The following is an 11862-nucleotide window of genomic DNA, read 5'->3' on the forward strand; positions in this document are numbered from 1 at the left end:
ATAAAGCTTTCCTCTTATATTCGCAATATCTAGATTACAATCTTAGTTTCTTGCTTGTTCTTCATTTGCCTGCAGGAAACAGACCTTCATGGTCAGGTTGATCGTGCTCCGGCGTGGTCAATAACCTCTCGGAGTCGGTTTAGCGATTGCTAAGGCGCAACGTTGTGCACGTTTGTAGTTGGATCGTCAAAGTCGTCTCCACCAAATCGATAGTTACCATCTCATCAAAAGATCGTGACCCTCGCCTCTATCAAGTGGTATCAGTTTTCAGGTTGCTTGGTGAGAATTTCCAGTTTTTACTAGATTAGATTTATTTTCTTACCTATTGTCCAAGAAAAAGCCACAAAAACAGTATATCTATTCATCCTTTGTCCAAGCCAGTCTGAGACTTTCTAAATTTCTTTTCATTGCTTGCATAGTTTAATTATCGGTTGCATCGTCGTGTCAAGTTGCTGGTCTTAGTGTCTAGTTCGTTTAGAGTTTCGAGTTCTGTTCACATTAGTCACGCCGCCGCTGCATCATTATCCCTTTCGCTGTCCACCATCCATCCATCAATTTCCACCACGTGCTACCCATCGTTCATTGTCACAATCATAGTTGAGGTCGTTCACATCTTCGCTAGATCCAATCTGCATCTTATCTAGTTTGTCTGCGAAAGAGGGAGAGAGAAAAAAAGGTAGAAAAAAAGAGAGAAAAAGTTAATAAAAAGAGAGAAAGAAATAAAAGTGTGAGGAAATAAAATAGAGAAGAAAAAATAACAAAATTCGGATCTATGACTCAATCTCGTAGTTGAATTCGGATTGGAATCTGTTTCGTGCACTGTTCAGTAAAGCAGCCATAACTTCCTCATATGAAGTCCATTTTGGCTCTGTGAGTACTCAAATGAAAGCTAGCAACGAGCCTCATCTAAATAGTTGCAGAGACTAGTTCAATATTTGGCACCTCAAAATCGACTTCTAAATAGGTATTTTTGCCCTCCGAAGTTCGCAACACAACTTGTTCTAGTTTTTAGTCCAGTTTTAGAATTTTCTGACCCCTCATATCAACTCGGATGTCAGGACCCTGATCCTAAGCCACATCGATCTACCATGTAACATATCATATCACTTTGCGGCCTCACGCACGGTATTCCCACGGGTGCCATCTTACCTGGCCCGGGACCGTTTGCGCCTTTTGGCTCACATATATGATAGTGTCGCTAGCATCCATATGACAGAGAATCTGGGCCGACATGACTAGTCGTGAACCCAAATTGGCACTAACTTACAAGGACAGGCATACATGACCCAACAACGAACGTGTCGGTCATCAGCGAGTGAATTCGGGCTGTAGCAACTGGGCTAGCAGGACTCCAGTAATCCGGGCTGTAGCAGGCTAATAGGTGGGCTGGGCCACACAGTGTTGGGCCGGCTCGGGGTGCCAGGTAAGCCAGGTAAGTTTCTCTCTCTCTCTCTCTCTCTCTCTCTCTCTCTCCTTTATTTTCTATTTTTCTATTTCTTCTGTAACTTTGTGTCTTTAATTAAAATACTAAAGCTAACTCAAAAATCATGAAACTTCTCATGCCCACTGTATGGAATATTTCCAACAGTAAACATTTTAGTTTATGATTATTTGGACATTTAAAATAATTTATAGCATTTAAATGCCCAAATGCAAATAACCTATGATTTAATTCAGTGATCCAAGTTGTCCTAGAAATATGTGCGATATTTTTGACAGAGGTTCAAGACCAATCCAAAAATGATGAACATTTTGTGAAGGCCATTTTGGGTTCATTGAGGCAATTTTCAGTTGAAAAAGTTATTACCAAAGGGGGTGCTAGGGTTTTGTTAATCCCCATTTCAACTTTCTGGGAGATTTAAACATGATGCAACACCAGATGCTAGCACTAGGCAGACCGGAACTAGGGATGTGACATCGGAACTAAGTGATTCTTTTTTGCATTTGAAAGCTTGTGTCAGTGCCATTCTTGAGAAAAATTATCAGAAAATTGGCACAAACTTTTCCAGAGAAAAGTTTGAGAGAAAGTTGTTGTATATCCTGCTTGGCAGTTGTTTTTCATCATTATCTTTACTGTCGTTGTGATCTTCACTTATATCTTGCTGTCCAGAGCTACCTAGTATCCTTCATTGATGCTAGTTGTGGTACGTCGTGACCTCATTAGTGTTCTAGGCTCGCGTCTCTAGTCTGGTCTAACCTAGGACCAACACAGTACCGTCGTTGAGCGTTTATTCAACATTGCATCTCTGAATTGATTATTGCTAATCTTGTGCTACCATATATAGCCAACCTAGCTCCACATATTTCTACACCGTGTATACGTACGTTCCCCTGGCAATCGCTTTACACAATCTTCAGAGTTATTTGACACTGCTGGTTACCTGTCACCACCTGCCGCATGGTAAGAACTTGTAAGATATTGATATTTGCTTTACTGTGAGCACTTTACAACCACATCCTGGTAGTTCATAGGAACATTATTCTCGAATTTTGTTTCTTGTTTCTACTAATCATGACAGGTTCCGGAGATAGAAGTTCTTGGACGACGGACACATCTTCACGAGAGTTGGGACAACACACACAAGCATATGGTCAGGTTATCTCTTTACCATCATTTGAGGGTAGATTTAATCCTGCTATTTATCTAGCTTGGGATCTTGAAGTAGAACAAGTTTTTACTCACCATGATTTTTCTGAACTTGAGAGAGTATGAGCTACCACTAGAGCATTTACTGGTTTTGCTTCTGTTTGGTGGAGTGTACATTGTAAGAAAAACATTGATAACCAACCCACAACTTGGGTAAGTTAAAAAAAAGCTATAATGAGACAACAAGTTTTTCCTCCTTACTATCTCCGTGAATTGCTTTGCAAATTGGAACAATTAAAACAAGGCAGTAACACTGTTCATGCATACTACCAAGAGTTCAAATCTTATATGCATCATTGTGACATAGAAGAATCTGAGGATGATTCAATAATAGATTTTTTGGTGGTTTGAACCATGATATCCGTGCAAGATTTCAATATATTCCTCGTTGCATTACTGGTATATATGTTCGTGCTTGTACCTTTGAGAGACAGATACATGAGGATGCATTGGGTGACTACAATAACTACTATTCCAGTTCATGCTCACCACCGCCGGTTGGTTCCTCCACCGTTGCACCTACTAGAGCAGCCCCACCTCGGATTGTGAGCGCGACATCATCTCAAGAATATGGTACATTGTCAACATCCGTACCTACATCAGCTACGTCTTTGCGACAAGGTAACAGTAAAGGTATTGATGATATAACTTCACATGAGAATGATGCATGCCTAGTTAACTTGAATGCATCATGTGTTGAGTTACCTGTTGATTTGAGCACACCACCTATTTTAGAGAATCTTGTTACTGTCATGGATGCGTCATGTGATCAAACAACTAAAATACCAACAATTTTGAATGCACCCATTGAAATTAACCGTTGATGCAAAAGAACCAATGTTTAATCATTTTGATATGACCTCTAATCTTGGTGATGATTCTATGTCCAATGACTTATTGCATGTTTGATTATTTAAGCATGTTGTAGCATGTAAATTTGATGCAAGTAAGGTTTATTCACCAATGTTGGGATGGTTTAATGATGAGCATTTTCAATCATTGAAATGAATAAGAGCTTCACTTATAAGTGCAAACTGAGTTGCAATATTTTCATGTCTTCTACTTCTCGTGATAATTTTTTGGCTTTAGATTTTATGAACTATGAAAGTTACTCATGTATACATGTGTCATATGTGGAAAAATCAAGGGAAGTACAAATGGATGACATATACATATACAACATGTACACCTTGTCTCTTTTGTTAGCCACATTTTAGATTAAGCAACGCCGAGGACGGCTTTGTTTTCAAGAAGGGGAGGATGATGAGGACATGACTACCTTGGTTACGACCAAAAATATTGCATACATGTATATTTATGAGGTGACTTCTAATGCAAACTATGCAATAATTTATTTATGTCATCCAGGACAAAAATACTTCACAAACTTTTGTGCCATGTCTAATTGCAGGTGTATGGGACGTTTGTACAATCCACATATGAAGATAAGGGAAAAAGAGAAGTTTAGGTGCTGTTCAAAAAGTCCTCTCACGTCACTTTTGGGCCAAGAGAACATAGAGTCCAAGTCTCTCACGTTCTGGATTCACATTCGGACAGACAGACATACCACACTCAAAACGCCAACAACTTTTTCATACGGACTCCGAATTGGGTGACTCTTTGTGTTTGTAAGTAGATTTCGTGCTCTTTCTAACACAATTAGATTCACCTTCAAATTCGTCCGGAGCGTTGAGTTATGGACGAAACAATCTGACGCTGTAGCAGAATCCGAGTTAAACTACAAGCCCAAAGGTGTTGCATCACCTCCACTTGGGCCCATGAGCCTTGTACGACCTAGGGTTAGTTTTAGGCTACCTTGGGATGTCTTCCCACCTCCTTGGCCGCCACCCCTTGCTCCTATACAAGTAGATCCATCTAGTAGCTTTTTCCTTGGGTTTTGTTTAGATTAAAGTTCTCCATAGCTGCAACTTCGCGTACTTCCTTTGTGTTCAACGACCAGACAAAGGCGTCACAGAACCCCACCTTGATCAATAAAGCTTTCCTCTTATATTCGCAATATCCAGATTGCAATCTCAGTTTCATGCTTGTTCTTCATTTGACTGCAGGAAACAGACCTTTGTGGTCAGGTTGATCGTGCTCCGGCGTGGTCAATAACCTCTCGGAGTTGGTTTAGCGATTGCTAAGGCGCGACGTCCTCGCACGTTCATAGTCGGATCGTCAAAGTCGACTTCCTCCAAAACGATAGCCACTATCTCATTGAAAGACGGGAAACCTTTGTGATGCAGAGCATCCTACGGACATCACCATGTCAAGAGTCCATTTGGCAAGTGACACGTGCGACATCTACTTCTCATACCTAAAGGTGAATCTTCTCCTTTACATGTGTTCACTTGACCCCTTCGAGGATGGCATACTACTTGACACTCCACTCTTGTGCATGCATAGGTATTGCCGGAGCTTCACAGACGATGAGGAGGAGTGCAAGCGCCAAGGAACACCTACGCCATCCGTGAGGGAAGCGTGGAAGCGAAGACGGAAGAAGACGGAGCTGCGGAGACCCCAGCGGCCGGACGATCGACATGCCACCGGACGCCTGACAATCTACAGCGACCGGACGACCGGACTATGCCGAACGTCCGACACCTGGAACTCCAGCCAGCCCATGAGTCCAGCCGACGAGATCTACAGCGACCGGACGACCGACCGAGACCGGACGTCCGACGAGTCCCAACGCCCGGACGACCGGTGCCACTACACCCAAGAAGAATCAACAGACATCCGATGCGCGCCAGACGTCTGGACCGTCCTCAGCCACCGGACGTCCGACCCCCACCGGTCGTCCGGTACCTGCCTGTGCGCAGCCGCGGGCCTTTGGCCTTGTACCCCTCTCCCACTTACCCCTTTGTGGCTAAGACTATAAATAGAACACCTCCACCTCCTTTATAGGGTTAGAAAATGTGATAGCTCATTTAGAGATAGAGCTTTGCTCATCCATACGGATCTACTCCACGAGAGAGACCACGACCCCTCTTCGAAGAAGATCCACGTTGGATTCAAGACCCCCATGTGGGAAGATCCTTCTAGGATTCAAGCCCCCATCTCCTTTGGATTTGGGATGAACTCTACCATCAAGACCTCCTCATGGAGATGAACCTTACCTTGTATCATTTTCTTTGTTGTTCATGTACCTTGTGGATCTTGTGTGTTTGATTGTCTAGTGGATGTGTGATTGGACTTGTTCTTGAGTGTTTCCCCTTGTGTTTTCTCTCCGTTCTTCCTCGTGTTCTTCGTGTTCTTCACGGGTTCCGCTCCTTTCGTGAAAGATCGGCCACATAGGGTTCCACCCTACATCATCTTGGTATCATGAGCCACGTTGATCACGATTTCGGAGCCTCCCCTAGTTGTTTTCTAGCCTAATTTTGTTGTGTTCTTCCCCAATTTTGTTGTGTTCTTCCCCAATTTCAAAAATCCCCACCAAAAATAGCCCCAATTGTTTTTTGTGATTTGTTGGTTTGACGAAGTTTTGTTGGATTTGATCCATAGATTTGCTTGGTTTCAAGTGGATCTAGCATCTCCCCAAGTTTCCCAATCTTTCACCCACAAAATCTCATCAATTTTGACCCCCAAATCCCCAAATTCCGCCCAAAATCGCGTCCTGGAACTCGCATCTCGCGTTGACCCCGACCCCCGGACGACCCATGCTTTCCGTACGTCCGGAGCCCCTGGAACGACCGGACGTCCGACCTCTTCCTGACGACCGGAACCCCTAACCCGAGCCTAATTTACGGATTTCCGATCGCGCCCGGACGTCCGGCCCCCGGACATCCGACCTTGTCTGGACGGCCGTAACCTGTAGTTTCTGATTGTGCTCAAATTTTGTTTCCTCCATAACTAATTCATCCGGAGTCCAATTTTTCTTTAGCTCGTTGGAAAGCTCTTGACACCCCCCTTCCCCAAAAAATACCACCAAAATCTTTTGACACCATCAAAGTTTGACAATTTTGGCATCTTTGCCTAGGGCTTCCACCACATCATCCGCTACACCACCATCGACTTCCACAACCTAACCAATTTTGTTCCCCATCACATTAGTGGTTGCTTGAGGAGTGATTTGAGTCTCCTAAGGTGTCTAGGCTACTTAGGGACGGTTGCTTCTTCATCAACCACCACCACCACCACCGTAACTTTCGCATAGTTTTGCCCACCTCACACTCCCGCCACCCCGACTTAACCCAATTTTGTTTGTGTTGTGAGTTGTGTCTCCTAAGGTGTTTCAGCTACTTAGGGACCGTGCTTCCAACTCCGAAACCGTGTATAGTCCACCACCTTACCCTCCATTTCCGCATTGCGTACTCCACAACCCATCATTGCATTTCCGTAATCCGTCTGAGCTTCCGCAACCACCACCGCATTCCCGCTACCACCATTTGACATTTGAGATTTTGAGTTCGTGGTTTTTCCGTTTCCTAAGGTGTTTTGGCTACTTAGGGACGAGTCTCCATCATCTTGGTACCCCCATCAAGATCACCGCCACTCATCATCACCAAGGACGGTAACCTCCATATCATCTTGGTATCGTGGTATCCCTCCATTGTATATTCCCTTGCCATTGCATTGATAACCCCTAGCCCATTTTGCGTCACTTGCCTATCGAGACTAGCCATTTGAGTATTGCCGGCAACGTTACTTGTGCACATTAGTGGTCTATACCTTCCATTGCATACATACCATATCATATTGGTATCATATCATCTCGTGTGCCTCAAGTTTGTTCCCGCATATACACAATAGCTATCTTGGTTTGTGCATTTCGCAAAGTGGCGATACAAAAACAAGAGAATAAAGCTTTTAAGCAAAAGAGAAAAAGCAAAGAGCTTGTAAGCAATAGGCATAGCATCATACCACATTGCATAAGATTGTCATATCCGATCATTTTGGATCATCTTGAGAAACACCGGGAACCATACATACATATCATACTTGGGATAGAAAGTTCATACATTTTGCATTTTATAGGTTGTGCACAAGTGTCATATCCGCCTATAGAGCAATCGTGCTAGCGTCTCTCTTGAGTTGTGCAACACGAGCGTTTTCCGTGGATTCCACATTTTGAGCTCATCCCTTGGTTGCATGACCCCATTTATCTATCCGTGTGTGTGTTTCCGTGTGCCATTCATTGCTATTGGTCTACTTGTTATACTTGCGAATTTGTGAATATTTTTAACATTATTGACTCTTGCTAACATTTTGCATTAAATTTTTGTGCCACTGTCCTCACCGAGCTACTCCATAAACTTTAGTTTGTAGGTGTGAGTGAACAAGTCCGGTACCAATTCCACTATTCTTTCATCTCACATTGAGCGAAACAGGATACATCCTCAACTTGGGGAAAAGATAATTTGGTATTGTTTATCTCATTTCCTACTCACCTCTACTCGAGTCTTGTGATGGATAGGCAAGGCATTTCATCTTTGGTCTACAACAACAACGATGAGTTCGATGCCACGGACAACTCTAATGACGCCAAGATGCAAGCTCAAACGGAGGAGAACAAAGCCCTCACCAAGTCCTACAAGCGGTCTTCCTCATCTTCGAGAAGACGCTCAAGAGCACATGTCTCCGAGCTACCATCTCCGGCAAAATTAAATCAGCATCGACACCATCACCAACAAGGACGTGAAGGTCAAGAGCTCAACACCAAAAACCGCTCAACGACTTCACCATCTCCCTTGGCATCTTCGCCAAGCGACTTCAAGGCATCTTCGCCTACAGACATACGACATGTCCGCCCACAAGCACCTCAAGAGAAGCTCCCCAAGCTCAAGTCCGCGACTTCCATGAGCTACTACGACCTCGACATCGACCACACGATTCCTTACTATGGAACTCTAGAACCCGGGGAGTATCTTGAGTGGGAGTGTTTGATGGACGACTACCTCAAGCTACATCAAGTTCCTCCCAAAGATCAAGTGAAGTGCGCCACAAGGAACTTCCATGATTACGCGTCCACATGGTGGCTTCACGCATCTTCAGAGACCTACAGCATGAGTTGGCCCAAGACGAAGAGAGCTTTGCGGCGAGAGTTCGTGCCTCCAACCTACACGGAACAACTTCTACACCAATTGGAGAACACCACCCAAGGATCCAAGTCCATCGACGAGTACTTCAAGGAGATGAAGAAAGCCTTACGACGAGCCGGCGTGGACGACCCCATTTCGATGAAGTTCCACTTCATGATGGGATTGCACAACGACATCTCCAAGACTCTCTTCCTCGAGAACTACAAGTCCCTCGATGACTACTACATTAGTGCTCTCAAGGAAGAACAAGAACAAATGAAGGCCAAAGCTTCTCGACCCCAAGCTCACCTCGCGACGACTAAGCTCCAAGACGATGAGCATGAGGCTAGTACCACCAAGATGTCCAAGCCCGATGATCTCCAAGACGATGCTCCCAAGTTCGACTTCACTGCCTTGCCTCTTTGTGGCATTGATGATGCCGAGTCTACTTCGACTCTTTTTCAAGATGGTGCGGCGACGAATACGACTACGGAGACCATCAAGGACCAAGCTTTGGAGGCGAACGACATGGTGACGAGCAAGGATGATGCTTCCATCTTAGGAGGCGAGAGTGATGATGTGCCATCTTCAGCCTTCATCCGCGGCGACAACAACGAGATGGTTGAGCATGGGATTTTCCCTTCGACCACGGCGATGTATGATGACTTGAGTGACTTTTGCCACCATATTGAGAGTGAGAGTGACTTCACCACTAGCCCCATATATGATGTGTTACCCCAATTCCCATATGAGGAGAGCCACAACCCCCACCACTTGAGTGAGATGAGTGACTCCACCATACGTGAGATCGAGTGCACCTATTTTGTGGGAGTGAGTGAACCACCACATAGAAAGAGTGAGATAGTTAATAGGTCATGTGAGGCCACTTTCAACACTAACGACTTTACCTCTACCTCTATTGTGTCTTCTCATTTGGTGCTAGGTCCCATCTATGATGACGCGCCGACTCGCGATGACTTCGTCCTCCCTTTGGACAAGACGATGGCCATGGTGGAATATGATGCACCCCCACATGGTTCCATCAAGATGAAGATGACCACCATTTGGTATTTCACACCTCACCTACACCATTTGAGTGGAATGAAAACGGTAACATAGGTGACGGTGATGCTCTAGTCCCACTAGTGGACATTCTTGACATTGATTGCTTTCATGATGTTGATACCCCTATTGACATGCTTCATGCTAGTATGATTTCCCCATGCGATGATTTACCCATTTATGATGAGTATGATGATTGCCATGTGGAGTCTCTTAGTTATGATGCCATGTTACATAGGATTTCTTGTGACAATTCTCTAGGTCACATCATGTTTGACAATCCGCTTGACTTGTCATATGCTATGCATGAGATCAATCATATGTCATATTTGCAATCTCTTCATAGTGACTATGCATATGCCATTAAAATTAACCCAATTTGCACATATGGCATAGATGAAAAGCCTATGGTTATTGGCATTTGTTTCTCTTGTGATGATATTGATTTGCTCCCTTTGCATCATTTATTTCATATGCCATGCCATGACCACCTAGCTTCGGATATGCATTGCTTTGGATGTTGTCCATTTTCTCCACATGATGTTTCCAACATTGCTCATGAGGAGACCCCCATGGTTTCCTCATACATTTTAGGAGATTTTGATTCATCCCATTCATTGCATGATCCCAATACTTGTGTGCACAATATGCTCCCCATGAATAAAAATGCTATTGTTGTGCCTTATACTTGTATGCTCAATTTGCATCCCCATCGTGTTATACACAATAACTATTCTTTCATGATGGATGACATGTTCTTATACCATGCATCAAATTTCTTTGAGCGATGGTTATCTTGTACTAACTCTCACGTGCACATACACATCATGATGGATGATGCGTACATTTACCACATACACAATTTCTTTCATTTGTGTTTCTTTTGTGTAGGTACCCATGAATACTTGTCAACCTCGCAATCCCATGAGTTGACAAAACGAGCTCTAGAGAGCAACGATGACTTGGGATCCCATGGATTGTCTTTCCCACCGCTCTCTTCTCATAAAGACTTCGCACATTTCTTCTACATGACCCTCACTTGGCTCTGGGTTCTTGTTCATTACATATTCTATGCCCATCTTGCCATGTTCACTTTGCATGCTATGCTCATTACTATGCTTTTTCCATGCATTCATGACCCATGCTTTGCATTACACATGATGATAGATTCTCATACTTGTATGTGTATTTGCAAGCTTGGTGGAGATATTGCTTGTTATTACCATGTTTGCTTTGTGCCCCATGCCTATGATGATACTTTCATCTTGCTTTGTGTTCGTGCTTGCGATATGTCATGTGCATTGTCTATGTCTATTATTTGCTCACATGACATGATTGCCATGATTTCCTCCAGTATGTTGCATCTTCGCACTACTAGCTTGCACGACTTGGTTACTATGCTTGCTTATGTTGCATCACCAATGATTCATACTTGCTCATTTCATGCGGTTGATGACAACCATCTACATGCTTTGCACATGATTGTTGTTGCTTCTTGTCATATATCTCCATATGTTGCCTCTCTCATGCTAGATGATTTGACATGTATTGAGTGCAACAATGCCCCTACTCTTGATAATGAGTTTGCCCCCATAGCATTCTCACATATGATTGGAGATTTTGACATTTTTCTTCTGAAGCATGCATGTCTTGCCTCTTTGCACCATATACCTAGTGCCATGAATATAGCCATTGTTGCATCATATTATTCATGCACTTGTGCTTCTAACAGTTATGTGCAAAAGAAGAGAACCATCATGATGGATGATGTGTTTATCTACCATGCACATACATTCTTTATTTTGTTTTGCGCATGTGTAGGATACTTGGACTTTGTGTCAACTCCCACGTCACGTGAGTTGACAATCCGAACTCTTGAGAGCGAACCACCTTCTACCATGACGATTCTACATCGCACTTGCTTGTTCTTCGGCATTGTGAAGGACGCACAAGGACACGCCTACAAGGTGACATCTTTCTTGAGCATGGATATGACGGATCATACTACTTGTGTTGCATATTGTTCATCTTGGACTACTTGATTGCACACTTGTTAGAGATCTTGCTTCGACTTGTCATTTTCACCATTCCATGCATCATGACATATATGCCTTGTGTGTTGCATCCAATTCT

This window comes from Triticum dicoccoides, chromosome 4A (genome assembly GCF_002162155.2).
Source record: "Triticum dicoccoides isolate Atlit2015 ecotype Zavitan chromosome 4A, WEW_v2.0, whole genome shotgun sequence".
Lineage (NCBI taxonomy): Eukaryota > Viridiplantae > Streptophyta > Magnoliopsida > Poales > Poaceae > Triticum > Triticum dicoccoides.